This window comes from Amblyomma americanum, chromosome 8 (genome assembly GCF_052857255.1).
Source record: "Amblyomma americanum isolate KBUSLIRL-KWMA chromosome 8, ASM5285725v1, whole genome shotgun sequence".
In the NCBI taxonomy this organism is placed as follows: Eukaryota; Metazoa; Arthropoda; class Arachnida; order Ixodida; family Ixodidae; genus Amblyomma; species Amblyomma americanum.
The window spans coordinates 93,034,108-93,049,267 of NC_135504.1; the positions used below are offsets into that span (position 1 = coordinate 93,034,108).

The following is a 15,160-nucleotide window of genomic DNA, read 5'->3' on the forward strand; positions in this document are numbered from 1 at the left end:
GTCATCGCTAAACACTACACTTATTAATGCCCTTGCAAACTTGCAAGGAGCATCTCGGTAGCTCTCCTCAAGCCTGGCTAAAGTTGCTTCGGAGACCACAACACCTCCCCCAATATCTCGGTGCTGCAATAAAGAAGAACACAACACATGAGTATGTACACAAAGCATAACTGCATAGCTAAAGTACAAAACATAAAAAATCTAACACAAAAACTACCTTAAGAAGACCCTGAAATGGCTTATTTCAGTTCCAGGACAGTGATGAGGCAGGGAGTATTGTGGGGGGAAGTGACCCTTTTGAGGTAGACTTTTCTTATTATGTTGACAATTAAGGTAGCAACACGCCAGTAAACACTGCTTTCCTTCTCTGCCGGGTCAGTCTGTGTTGTTCCTCTACAATTTGTGTGTCTCGTAGCTGGCTGCTCTGTCCCACACCGTAAAAACTAACCGTCAGTTTGACGAGCATCTTTTTATCTACCTTGACGAGCCGTTGGCGCCAAACGTGAAAGACTGCACCTTCGCCGTGAACGAGCGAGCGAGTAGAAACAGACGAAGAGCGCAACACAAAACAAGTAACTTGATTGGCTACCGCATAAGGGCACATCATGTGAGACACCAATGCGTGCTTCGGGCCAACACCCTCTAAAGGTTTGGGCCCGCAGTTGCGTGAAGGAGGGAGTCGTGCCTCGGTGTCCTCCTCCAGGACAGCACCTTGGGCATGTAGGTTATTCATTTGTGACGGACAGTGCAGAACAAGCGGGACAGAAAAGAGACAAGTGCTGACTTACAACTCACTTAATTTTCAAGCCACACCACTTTAAGACAAGCACTAACTTACAACTCACTTAATTTTCAAGCAACACCACTTTACACCTTCCACACCCACACCACAACACCTGTATCACACCCATATTGCTGAAGCGACCCAACAATGGCCGCACAAATAATGGCCACACATCATAGATATGAATCAATGCGTAACAAAGCAAATTCATTCTTTGTCAACGCAAAGGATGGCGTGCTTGTACAATGATCGCGCGGCCTCACTATTGAAGCTGCCTCTACGATTTCATGAACCAACTGCTCCTTGTTGTTTACCTATACTTTACACTTTCTGAATTCAGGCGCGCAGGTTTTCAAGGAGCAGTCTCGACAATGAATACCTAGATTTCTGCTGGCTTGTTCAAAATTGTTTGTGTTCCAAAAGCCTTTCATTCATGCTCCTGCCAGTCTACCCAATGTATTCTGTTCCATAGGTCACTGGCAATGAATGCACCAAGCCTTTGGTGCATTCCACAAACGGGCTTTGATGTTTTATAGTGCACCCCCGTTTCCTTTTGGTTGGGTTTTCATTTACTCCTCTGCAAAGACTTTTCAGTTTGTTAGCGACAGTCAGCATGACATTTACGCCAACTTTTCGATCTATTATTTTTATGCGATGGGAAATGTTATGAATGTATGGTATCGTTACTACAGGTCTCTTTTCTTCCTTTTCCTTCGGCTCAATTAGCTGCTCAGGCATTGCCCGCATCAGGTGCTTCTTTATATGCTTGGCAACGAACACCAGCAGGTGCGAAGGGTAACCCGTGCTATCACTGAGTACAGGTGCGATCCACGACCCAATGGAAAGCCCATGTTTCTGCTAATGCTTTTTCATCCGAGACAACGTGGGTCAACCTAAGGTACACGCTAAATGTTCCAAAAAAAGTTCTGTGGGCATCCTGCGGGCATTCTGAAATGCTACAACACCGTGCTTGTCTATGAATTCTTCAGCAGACATCCTAAGCTCATCTTGCGGAATAGAATAGTATAAATCTTTTACATCAACTGAGCATGCAGCAAAGTCACTGCTAGAATTGTTACTTCAAATTTTTTTTTGCTATGACATCTTAGGATTTTACCAGAAACTGGTCGTCAGTGATTAGTAGCTTTAGTTTAGCTTGCAAGAAAGCGCCGAGCAACTTTTGCCAAATGCCTCTCAGAAATCATTACCCTCAAGGGCCAGTTCAGTTTACGAGGTGTCACAGAGAAAAACATGTCCAAGTTAGCTTTTTGCACGTTTTTATACCTCGAAAGAGGCTGTCAAGCTTAAGTTCTTCATAAAGCTTCATAGATGTTGATGAAGACAACACCTACGCAACACTGCCTAGCCCGCCCGATTCCTCTGATACCTGACAGCATGTCACTACTGTGGTAACTGACAGTCGATATTTGCCTTAATAAGTCAAGCTTTTTGCAGCGAAGTAACATTTCGCTATTATTTGGAAGTTTGGAACTAATTTGAAGCCTGTGTTGTTGTGATGTCACATTATCTGCATCAAAGAAGCAGGGTCCGAAAAAAATCAGCTTAGTGCTGCGCCACATGCAGATTGCCAGCAATGGCGATTTATGTGCATGTGAATCTAAACATGCAAAAATCACACTGTTAACCCAGACCATTTGTGTCCTCAATGGTAGGACACTTCCCTTTACTATTTAGTCAACTTTTCAAAAGTTTGTGGGTCCCTTTGTTTAGGCATTAATTAAACTGGTGCTGAGAAGTTGATAGACAAGTGCTGCACGCCATACACTGAGCAAGTTTTTGGAGTACAACTCTTACCGTGTTCCCTTCAGGTTCGGAAGGCTTTGCTCCCTCAGCAGCTGATGTAAGCTGATTGACTGCCCGCTGCAGCCTTTTCAGCATTTTGGCAGTGTCTGGAAGAAGACGGTTTAAGAAGCTTAAGAGCGAGCGTTTCTACCACGCAGTAAGATGCACTGGAGCACCAACTACTGAAGAAACAGCTTTTATTAATGCCATGATAGGCAGCTTTGAAACTTCTATACAGGTCACGACACCGCACATTACTACGTGCCCATTCAGTTGTCTGCTTAAGCGGCAGCTACGAAACCTTGCATTTTATATTACTTGCCGCTTCTCAGTGTCCATTAATGTTAATCGTCTGCTTCAGCTTAAGCTATAGACACTTGGATATTATGAATTTCATTGTGAAACACTTCTATAGAATTAGAATGTGATAAAGACAGCACAAGAAGGTATTTAGGCCACTGGTGATGTGTATGACTAATCAAAAAGCACGTACCAATTAGATCATTTTGCTCCTGGGGCTGCTTTTTTAATTCTGCACTTTCTTGTTTCAGGGCTTCCACTTCCAATAAATGGTCACAGCATGGCTTTTTCTGGAAAAAAATTGCTGAATTGTATAAAGGCAATGGCATGCAGCTGTCATTCAAACAGATGCCTGGGGACCTCGCGACAGTTGCTATTGCCAGTATGCAAGCTGAGCATGTTTGCACTCCATTATTGATTGAATGTTCTGCCCTTACCTTTGCCACAGTGTCACGTACTGCGCGTGCCGCTAGCTTTGACCTCTTCCGCTCCATTTTGTCTGCCTCACCTGCGGATATAATGCACATTGGATACACATGCCTCTGAGCCCAGCAAATGCAGGCGCTGGGCGACTTGTACTAGTTCCACACTTCCAGACTCCACTTTTGGTTTTGAGACCCACGAAATGCACCCATAGAAGCCCGGTCATGTTTGCTTTGACTCGCCGACATGACTGTTCACTCGATGCAATCCGACGCATTGTGAGGTGGCTAATTGTTTTACGCAAAGTACAGCACGGCATGGTCGTGCAGACACCGTTACTGGGTATATGAACACTTTACAGCAACGGGTACAACCTTCGGCATGCAGTGTTACTTTCCGCATGGCTCAAGATTACGAAAGCAGGGTGCTTATGTTTGGGAAAAAGATCCATACTGTACACGGGGTACACACGCACGAGCAGGCGATATAGCGCCGTGCGCAATATTCGCCCAGCTGGAAGGAGTCACATTTCGTAAAGGCTGAACCACACATCCGCGATTTCAAGCGCGACAGGCCAAACGACATCGATGAGCGACAAGTTCGGCTGTCACCCGCGCCGATTTATCGCCATCGCGCACATTATCGCTCAGCTCTAGGATTCTAGAGTGCCCAGAAGTTCCCAAAGCGATAAGCGTTTTGTCCCGTCATCGCTCGGTGAATCGCGCTCGTGTGGTTCCCACTAAAGTTGAGCGAAATAACGAAAGCTCGCGGATGCACACTTAGCGTATCTCTATGACAGCAGCGCAGACTCAGAAGGAAGCGCCGATTTATAGCTCAAGTACCAGAACTGGTAGCAAGACAGATAAAATATAAAGTGCAGTTATTTTCACCATCACTTAGCGGCAGCCACCACGTATGCGTCGCATGGCTCGTCTCCGTCTTTCCACACTATTTTAAACGTTTTGCCAGCTAAGGCCCCTACCACCGTCGGATCTTTTATAATCGAGGTGGCAGTGGCCACGTCGACCATACATCGACTTGAATAAACATCCCACTGCTCAGATGAAGCCCACTTAACTAAAATATGAGACATCACAAATGTTGTCTAAAGCTGAAGATCGCCGAGAACAAGAGAGTTGAAAAGACACAAAAGCACCTCGAGAAAGGCCGACAACTGGCTTGACTAGGCTACAACTATGGCTTGTACAACGTACTGAAGTCACAGCCTGGCATAGCTGAAGAAAACTACGGTCAGTTACCGAATTGAGAGTTGTTGCGCGGCGCCGCCACCACTGGCTGCGTTGATGTAGTTGAGGAGCGCTGCAGTCGTACCAGGCTACAAGGTTGTGCGGCGTTGTGTTCGCGAAGCGGTCGCTGCAGTGCAGTGACATTTTTAAATACACGTCACAAAGAAATAACAATTAATAAGTAGAAGTATACGAAAAAATTGATAATAAAATATAATTTGTTGTTAATGAGCACTTCTATTTTGTACTTGAACGTTGGATGTCAGTTTGTTTGGCGCTTGCTTGTTGTTGCGCCATCTATGTGCTTTTTTAAAAGCTAAAAACATTTAAAATACATTAAAAACAAGCATATTGTTACGTGGCGGCCAGCCGAAAAAAGAGACGCTATGATCGATGGCAATGAGATGATTTTAATGGCCGGTAGCCTAGCGCGAGCGCTCCTGCCCGCGCCACTGCACAGTTCGTCTTCTTCGTCACACTACCCGGGGCCACCGAGCGATCGTCTCGATCGGTGACAAAGAGACGCGCGAAGGATGGTTGGACAGGAACGAGAAAGGGGTGAGGTGCTGGCCGCCACGATGAATAAGATGGCTGAATGATTCCTGGCCTTGAAGCTTCCGGGCCGCAGGTCGCCAAGAGCTGATGGTCGAGTTCCCAGGACGCGCCGAACGGCCTGGGCAGGGGATCGGTGTCTTCAGGTGTAAGCGCCATCTCGGGTCGGTGGGGTCGATAGGTGAGGTCCTTGCGTCGGGTTCAGTTCGTCGTGTTGAGTGGTCAGGGCGGGGGACGGGGCGGGGGGAACAACGGCGAGGTCGGTTCGGGTCTGAAAGGCTGGGGCGCGGCCGAGCGACTCACGCCAAGAACTCACGGCTGACGACCACGGCTGACGCAGGACGCCGAAGCTCCCCGGACCAGGATGTCGATGGTACCCCGCAAGCTCCACCAAATGTTACGTGGCGGCCAGCCGAAAAAAGAGACGCTATGATCAATGGCAATGAGATGATTTTAATGGCCGGTAGCCTAGCACGAGCGCTCCTGCCCGCGCCACTGCACAGTTCGTCTTCTTCGTCACAATATATTTAAAACTTAGGCCTCCAGTGGCTGTCGCGACTGCACAGTAAAAGGCGAGAAAACTCGCGCTACCGGCTCTCACCACGATGTAACGCCTGTCGTGGTTTCCGCAACGCAGGACATGTGACGTCTTTCAAGTAAGCGCAAGATACAGGCGCTGTACGTCGATGAGGTGGCAATTTCTGCTGGAATTTACCAGCTACCTCGCTCAACAAAATTCAGACACGCGAAGAAAGCTGTTCATAGTGATGGCCGTTTGCTGCTTGGAGCTCCTGACAGAACGGAGGATGCAGCGGCTTCAGTGGGCATGCCAGCTGACGCTTTAAATGATGAGGGATCTTCAAGTGACGACCTCCTCGACGATCTAGACAGCAGTGCTGAAATGAACACTGCAGCAGACCCGTCCCTCGGCTTCATAAGTGATGGGCTTCCTGAAGCAAGCGATGGGCAGCTAAATATTGTACAAAGTGTAAGTGCGAACAAACTACTCTAGTTTTTTTGCATGACCTGTTTTAACTCACAAATCTGCTATTGTGGCATCGTGAACGTTCGAATATATCAGTTTCTATTTCGTGTGTTTGCACGTAGCGCGGCCGGTGCACAGACAGGTAGAGAACAAGGCTAAGTCCACCATTAAACTGGAACAGTTCATTTGGCAAACTTGTGCCTGCAAAACAAACGAGAAAAAAAAAACGGTGGTGGTGATAGCAGCCTGCGTCGACGTCTGTCGTCGAGCCGAATTATGCCCCTCTGGCTTGTACGTAATTTCTGACTCTGTTACCGAACTTATGGCTGTGCCACATTGATACAAATTATCGTCATTTGAGTTCCATCCTTTAGTTCCTTAACGGCACTAAGTCCTGGTGTCGGTGCCACACGGTCGGGTTTAATGAACTAACAAATGTGCGACGACGATAGTTGTAGTTAGATTTGCGTTGCAAGCTTATCAGAAAATAAATGTCCGTTCAATTGAAAGGGTTTTTATAAAAAAAACATATAAACAGTGTTCATAGAAGTAACATGCCTATTAGTGCAGAAATCATTTGGCTGTACGAAAATATTTGTTTATCGGCCGCTTTCAAGTGGACAGTGATTAGAAAATGGCCCTACTTTTTCTTTTAATTGTTACAACCTTCTCGCATCTGTTCAGCTGCACACTTTGAACTGTGTCAAGAAATATGCAGTTACTCTTTACAGTTGTGGCATTTGCTTTACATTCTCTGCAGTTATGTGCAATGACACAGTAAGTCCCATTAAGCCTGCATTATTGGTACACTCTTCTTAATAATACAGAACATGTCTGTTTCTGCAGGATTTAGAAGCAGGTTCTGTTACAGAAGAAGATCCTGCTGATGCTCTGCAGTATGACCTGCTGGATAATGTGTCCTCGTGCTCCAGTGATGACGAGGACTTGTCGCCCCAGCATGAACCTTCAGAAAACCAAAGATCAGAACCGGTCAGTCTGTTTAGTAGTCTTACTCATGGGCACTGGAGTCGTAAGGCAAGGACGGGCGGGTCTTTTCTCCTCCCGAAAAAAGTTCTAAGTGGGACCTAGTCTATTATTAAAAGGTTCATTCTTTCATAGTTTTGTTCATAACACTTCTGCTTGTCATGAAGGACTGTTCATTCCACATTTGTTTCTCTTTATGAGCTGTTCGTTACAAGTCACCGCGACTCCCATAACATGCCTCCGTTCGCGCTTGGCTGTCGGTTTTGCAGTTATGTGTGTTAAATTAGTCTAGTTCTGGAAATGGACAGACATGTCTGTCTGCAGCCTTTTTCTTGGTATTCAACTAAAAAAGAGCGCATCTGTCTTCTCACGTCGTGAAGTATTAAATGAGACATTCTGTCATTACAAAAAATTGTACTGTTCAAGCAGGTGATCGTCCGCCCTTCTTTGCCTTAGCCCTTGTCATCCCCTGCACTCGTTCAGGGAAAATGGAACAAGGTCAAAATGAGTGCTCATAACGTAATACTCCTTATGATGGATCCCTCCTCCGTCAGGCCACAAACAATCACTGAACTGTACTAAGCACTGTTGCCACTAGTTTAGGGTAGAATTACTTCGACATATTTGACTTCTTGACACGGCGACTCATGGTGACTTGTTAAAGAACTTGAACAGGATTTGTGTGCTGCTTTTTCTGAATATACACACATCAAGCACGTTGCGAATTGCGCAGTGAAGGGTGTTGTGCTTACCGAGTGTGAATTTACGGCCATTGAACTTGGGCATCTAGCTGATTAACACAACCCGTGTCTCAATAACCACAGAATAAAATAGTGCAAGCGAAGCAATTGAGTATGGAAGGAGAAGGGAAAGGAACAGGTAAATGAGAATTCTTGTTTTGACATAGCTCGCACCTATGTGCTCCTGTTTTTTTCTTCCTTTTTGCTCACTTTCCTCACAAGGCTGAGTTTGCTTGTAAACTGACCAACCTGACAACTTTTATGTATTGTAATCCTGTATACAGGCTATGTGATGTATGACAGTTCCGTATTCAAAACTGTTTTTCTTATTTTGCAGGATGAGCAACTCTACCCTGGGTCACGCTTGACCATTGGTGAGAGCATGGTGCTTATTCTTGGACATTGCCTGCGGCATAACACCACTAACTGAGAGCCTTTTAAAGCCATTGAAGCCCACGTGCCTAAGGAAGCTGCCATACCAACATCGAAGTAGATCTTTTTTAAGCAATTTACAAATGCTAGGGAGAGTGCCACACTGCACTTTTATTGCCCATCTTGCTTACTTTATCTAGGTGAGAGGCAGGCACAGGAACTCCACTGTTACACCTGCGGTGTTGATTTTGTTGTCGACACACTAAAAAAAATGAAAGCTACTTTCTTACTTTTGACATTGCCAAAGAAGTCAAGGACGAGCTTTCGCTCGATGAACTAAACTTCAAGTTATTGCCTAGACAGTTGTCCTATGATGTAGGCGAGCTGACGACTAGCCAAGGTTACCACAACCTGCCAATGTCTACTCATGACTTGTCAGTAACGTGGAATACAGACGATGTTCCTCTTTATGAGTCATCTGGGTACAGCATCTGGCCGCTGCTTCTTCAAATAAATGAATTACCCCAGAAACCACAACCCAGCTTCTAGCTGGGTTGTGGTTTGGTACCACAAAACCTAAAATGTGTTCCTTTCTCAAGCCATTTGTTGAACAAATGAACATTCTTTCCGGCAGTGGTTTCCAGTGCACAAACCTGAAAGGAAATACTCTGAAGGTGCGAATTTTTCCAGGGTCCTGTTGCGTCGACACAGTGGCCAGATCCATGGTTATGAACATGAACCAATTTAATGGTTCTTATGGCTGTGCTTGGTGCATGCATAAGGGACAAGTTGTTAGGAAAGGCAGCGGTCATGTTCGTGTGTACCCTGTTGTCTCTTGTCGACCAGCGCCTAGAACACACAAGACATTTTTGCGAAATGCTGCTAAGGCAGAGGCAACACAGCAAGCCAAATGTGGTGTCAAAGGTTCAAACGTGCTGTTTCATTTGGCATTTTTTTCATTTCCGGCAGGTTTTGTTGTCGACTACATGCATGCTGTGTGTGCTGGCTTTGTTAGGCACACAGCATGCATGTGGTTTGACACCTCCGTGTTGTTTCCGTACAGTCTTGGAGGCAAAATTGATGAGATTGACCAGCAGCTGTGTGTTTTGAAATCTATCTGGGAGATTTCTGGGCTGCCGCGCTCGCTTAAAGTCCGGAAATATTGGAAAGCATCAGAGTGGCGTAACTGGTTGTTGTTTTATTCTCCAGTAGTGTTGAATAACATTCTACAAAGAGTGTATTACAAGAATTGGTTGAAGCTTGTCAAGGTGATGCACTTTCTTCTTGCTGACACAGTCGCTGTAGAAAAACTGAAAGAAGCTGGCAGGACAATGTACGAGTTTGTGAGGGAGTACCAAGATCTGTACGGAATAGCACATATGACATATAACACCCACCTTTTATTGCACCTTGTTGCATCAGTGGAAGTATGGGGCCCAATATGGAATTATTCAGCACATGCATTTGATGGCATGAATGGGCAGCTCGTTCAACTTGTAAATGGCACACGCTATGCTGGCTGGCAAGTGGTTGAGAAGTTTTATTTTCTATCAAACCTTCCCATAATATGGGACAAATGTTCCCACTTTGAAGATGCCCATTCAAAGCACCTGCTAATGAAGTACTTTTTAAGGGGGTATAGTTTGCGAAAGAACTCTCAGAGCACTTGTGGTGTTTTTTTTGGAAAGTGAGAGACTTGTAACCGTGGCATCTCATACAAAAAAGTGCTAATTGGTTCATTCCTCTACTGCACGAAAGGCCTTGATAAGTCACGCCGCCTTAACTCATTTGTGTGCATCAGTGGCATATTCGGCCAAATCGAGAATATTTTGGCAACTTGTGTAGAGGGACATCAATCATGTGCATGTGTTCGCCGTGTTGTCTTTCATTTGCGCAAACTTCACGTAGTAAGAATATTTGTTGCCGATAACTTGAGTGGAGCCATCATACATGAAGTTTGCATGACGTCAGAAGAAGTGGAGATGGTTTGCGAAAATCCACGAAAATGTATGTTATTGCAGTCTTCGTCAAAGACATTTGTGTGCTGTGTTGCGAGCAAGTACATTTTTGATGCATCATAAAGATGTTCTTGCATGAGGCAGAAGGTAGCCAGAAGCAACGAAATTTTTTATACTAAAGTGCTAAGGGAGAAAATACTAAAATATCTTATTTCGAGCACATACTTGCTCATTGCTAGCATTTTTTTGGCAAAGCAACATTCTTCCATAAACTTAAACTGGTAGAATTTTGCAACAGTGTTGAATTTTAAATAAGAACCGATGGCACAAGTGCATTGCATTTTGGGGAGAATACTTTGACGCTTGCTTAATAAATTATAAAAATGATTTGAACTATAAGCGGCTCAAAATGATCATCACTACTTTTGTATCCCTCTCATACATGCTGTTCCAGCACTAAAAGTGCCGTTTCTCAAGTTGTTGCTATAAGCTTTTTTGTTGTTGGCCCTGGTACATGCCGCTTAGTTGCTTGTGTTGTCTTGTCTACGGTAGGTGTAAATTAACCTAGTTTCTTTTGTGTTTCATACGTAGGCTGCACACTATTTGTAAAAGCTTTCTTTATATAGAGGTGCAATTCAGTGCAACAGGTTGATGTATTTGTTTTCCTGGCATACAATTGGGCCTACACACGTTTATGAGAGTACATTATTTTTGTGTCCATGAAATTCTTTATTCAGTGCTCATTTCATAGACTTGAATTGCTCTCAAAAGCACTGGTCAAGTGCTCTCATACAATCGACTGAATGGTTTCTTTCAGAGCGCTAAGCCTGTCTTGCTCAAACGAAGTAAATTGGTTCATTGCTGTGAATTAGGTATAAAAACTGTTGTTTGTGCCACACAAATGTTTATTTTTTAGTATTTTGCCATAGCAGCGACACATGAATTAGTAGGTGTGCATACTATTGTACTTCTCTAACAATTGTTAGATTTTAATGTTTGAAACGTCTGTAGTTACGATGTATTTTGTTGACTTGCCTATGCACATAAATTTCATTACAGTGTTTCTGCTATGTCTTGCGTTTTTCTTGGAAAATTAGTGTGCTCAGTGTGAAATCTTCACCTGAAGAGAATAACTACAGGTGCATATTGCATATATCTGCTTCTTCAGGTATGTGTCGCAGTTAACACATTGCCTGCAGTGGACGCCAACTAAATGTGATGTTGGCTTCTATTTCTGTCTTCATTGCTTTCAAGAACAAGAGTCTCATTAAGCTGCAAACTAGCACCTTTTAGTTCTTGTCAAAGCTTTTTTTTTTGTAAATGAATGAATGCCAAATAAAGGTCGATTGATTGATGTATATATAACTACCTTTTGTTATCGCAGGCCTGTGTGGCCTGTAATTGTGTTCTGGTAAGCGGTTCTGTAAGCTTGTTGGAGTATAAACCTGCATACCTTCTGCAGGTCATACTTTGTTTTATCGGAATCCTATGGGTTAGCTAATGGGCATGCAAGAGATGTGCCATGAGATATTGAAATCTGCCTTAAATTGGGCATTCCTCTGGACATACCAGGAATGGGCACTCCAGTTTTAGCGAAAATCATGTACAACCCTGGTTTAACCTTAATTAGTGTTCTACTGATCAAACAAGTTTTGGTAGATGCAAGCAGGCATGATTTGTAACTAGCATCTGGCGTGAGACTGAGTGCAGAATAACCGTTATATATGACTTGCATCCACACTGAATTGACCGATAGTGCAACTGCTGTATTTAATGCAGATTACATAGCCACTACCTTATTTCAAATAATATTAATTGCTGTCGGTTGCAGGCACTCTCAGACTGTGTATCCGGTGGGAAAGTTTAAAAAGGTAAAACTAAGGATAAAATGTCTTGGTTCAGTATACATGCATGCATACATACTTAAACACATTAGTCTGCAGAACATCTAGACCTAGTCTGCAGAAAATCTGCAGACTAGGTCTATATGAAGGTGTCTGGTGGGTGACTCACAGGTGACTGAAAGGTCAAACTGATTTAATCGTAATTATAAAATGTGTCATGGTTCAAAATGTATATATGTATATATATATACCTACACATTACACACTAGGCGCGCATATTAAAGACTAGTCTACTTGAAATCCGCTCGGCGTCTACAGACATTCTGCAGACTAAGTCTACAGGAAGGTCGAGTCTACAGGTAGGTGACAGGGGTGACTCGTGGGTGACTCATGAGTGACTGAAAGGTCAAACCCATTTTTGTAAGAGCAGCCGCCTCGTCTACAGCCTGCCTGAACGCGCTCCAGTTCACGATGGAGTAGGTGCGTTTAGCGCGAGCTTCCGCCGCAGTGTGTTCGATCAGGATGGAGTAGTGATCCGAGCCCCAGAGAGATGGTGATCGGTGCCATGTCGCCTCGATGCCTCTGGATGCGAAGGCAATGTCAATGCAGGAGCCGGGTGTTCCACGTAGTCCGAAGGTGGGCTCGCCGGTGTTCAAGGCGATGAGTCCCAGCTGCGTTGCTGCGTCGTGCAGGTCGTCTCCTCGTGCTGAATGGCGGGCACTGCCCCACACACTGTGATGAGCGTTAAAGTCACCGCAGTTGATTTGGCGTGGGGCACAGCACGAAGACACTGCACGAAAACACAGCGCGTTCCACGCGACAGCTGGGCGCACATAAACACAGGCCACCGACGTGTCAACACCACCGACGCGCACTGTCACCACTACACACTCCTGAGCATCGGTTGTCGCCGCCGCCGAACCGACGAAAGTGTGTTTCACATCCCGCCGCACATACACCGCACACCTCGATTTCCCAGGCCGATGGGAGTGGTCGTCACAGGGCACTGCAGCACAGGACTGCTCCTCGCACTTGGTTGGCGAATGGTAGCCAACGTGTCCAGGTAACCGCCTTTGGGGCTCGTCCTCGTGGACCCGCACGTACGTCTCCTGCAGCGCGATAACCTCCGGTACGCTTTCCGCGATGCGCACGCGGAGTTCAGAGTACCGCGCCGCAAGGGAGCGCACGTTCCATTGCAGAACTGTGGGGATCCGAGGCAAAGCCCGGCGACTAGCCATGGTTGTTGGAATCCTGTAGAGGAGAGCCTGCAGCTTCTAAGCAGGCCTGGCGACTGTCTGAGCCCTCCGGGAGCAGGGAGCTGAGCGGCCGCAGGGCGAGCTTCAGCTTTGCGATTTCAGTGTCGCGTGCATCCAGAGGCTGGCCTGGGAATTTTGCTGCAGGAGGAGGTGGTGCCTGGCGAGATGTGTGCGGGTCCGGTCTCTGCCGGCCCCGCTGCAGGGGCTGCTGGCTGTGCTGGCTCCGTCCACTGGTCACCACCCGCGCATATGAGAGAGCGCCAGGTGGTGTAGTGCGGTGCTGCTGGGTGGCCTCGGGCGCCGTTTCCGCTGTCACCATGGCCCGGACCGCGCGCCGAGACAGTGGCACCTGCGACGTGGCGAGGAGGGTGGCCACATGTCTCTCGCGCTGCCAGTGTGGGCACGCGGGATCCGTGGCCGCGTGTTGCCCGCCGCAATTCAGGCAGCGCGGCTTGCGGCTCGGACAGGCGCCCTGGTCGTGGGGGCCCCCGCAGCGAATGCAGCGGTGTGGAGCATGGCAGGCTCCGGTTGTGTGGCCCTGCCTGCCGCATTTCCCGCACTGCAGTGGGCGAGGTCTGCAGGCACGCACAGCCAGGCGCCTCCTGCAAGTAGAAATGTGTGCCGGTGGTACCGGCGCCGCAAATCTGACAGTCAGAATGCTGTCAGATAGCGACGCCGACACGATCGGCACCGTTGATTCGGTCGCGGCGAGCAGCTCTGCCACCGTCCGGCGCCCGTCCACCCCGAAAACGAGGCCGGAGCAGTGGTTGCGGGGGGCTGGCTCCCTTGCGGTGACTGCCACTCCGCGGATGACGGAGAGGGCGAGCAGCTCGCGCAGGGTGCCCGCATTCCCAACGTCCACGGCCACAACACCGCGCCGAGTGTTGGCGCGGACGGCCAGGACACCAGGCCGTGGTCCGAGCTCCTCTGCCAGCTCCCATCCTTGCTCCCAGGAGAAGGCCGCGTCCCGCTGGGCTGGCCGGTACAGGACGGTCCCGTGGATGTTCTCAGCCACCTGCACCGCGGTGGCAGCCCTAGTGAGGGCAGCCCTGCGTCGCCACCGCACCCGAGAGGTCACCTGCCTCCACGGGATGAGCCGCTCGGCCACCTCGGGAGCGGTTTCGCGCTGGCTTGCCGCGGCCGGCGGCGCGGGAGAGGGGGTGGCGCCGGTGAGGAGGTGGCGGGAGAGGATGTGGCCCGGAGCACTCGGCCGGTCCAGGCATCGCTGGCTCGCCGCTTCGTCTCCAAGGAGGGGGTGGTGGTTGTGGTGAAAACATTTATTCAGAACGGACAGGAGGTGTTTGGATCAGCCCATAAGGGACCGATCCTTACAAACACTAGGTGGAGGTCCCTAGTTTGGGACCCCAGTGGCGGTAGCCGCCGCCCGGGTGCGCCCGACTAAGGCTTGTTGGGCCTGTAAGTCGTGACAGCCGAGCAGGGTCACCTCCCAGTCTTCCCGGGTTGGGTTGGGGATGGGGGGAATGGCTGGGTTGGAGGGGCAGGCCCACACCATGTGATAGGTGTCCGAAGACACCGCGCTACAGTGCGGGCAGTTGCCGCTAAAGGAGGGGTCGAAATGTTTTAGGGCTGCCGGGCACAGCAATGTATTGGTAAAGAGGCGGAGATGGAGCCGCTCATCAGCCTTCTTGAGGCCTTTACATGGGCTAGGGTAAAGGTGATGGCTATCTTGATAGTAGGTTGCGATATTTTTGAACGTATAGACCAGATTAACATAGGGTTCCTGATCAGGTGGGGAGGAGAAAACAGCCCGGTGAGAGAGCGCGCGGGCGGCTGCGTCTGCTGCCTCGTTTCCTGCCAATCCCTGTTGAGCAGGGGCCTATGTGAGGTGACGATTTGCGGGGTCCATATCCCGTATGCAATTTTGGTATATTCGATAGGCTAGGAAGGGAGT

At 47.7% G+C, this 15,160-nt stretch overlaps 1 long non-coding RNA gene across 4 annotated transcripts in view; it reads left to right on the forward strand.

The window, feature by feature from the left end:
• The window catches only part of LOC144101998 (uncharacterized), a 122,607-nt gene that overhangs the window by 72,183 nt on the left and 35,264 nt on the right, over window positions 1-15,160 (forward strand). The window contains exons 3-4 of one of the 4 annotated variants that reach the window (XR_013308138.1): window positions 3,139-7,084; window positions 8,156-11,483. The exons of 2 other annotated variants lie outside the window; for them this stretch is intronic. This is a non-coding gene — a long non-coding RNA (uncharacterized LOC144101998). Of the gene's footprint in view, window positions 1-3,138; window positions 7,085-8,155; window positions 11,484-15,160 lie in introns of those variants that run through there. One more of the 4 variants, XR_013308137.1, reaches the window with a different exon arrangement.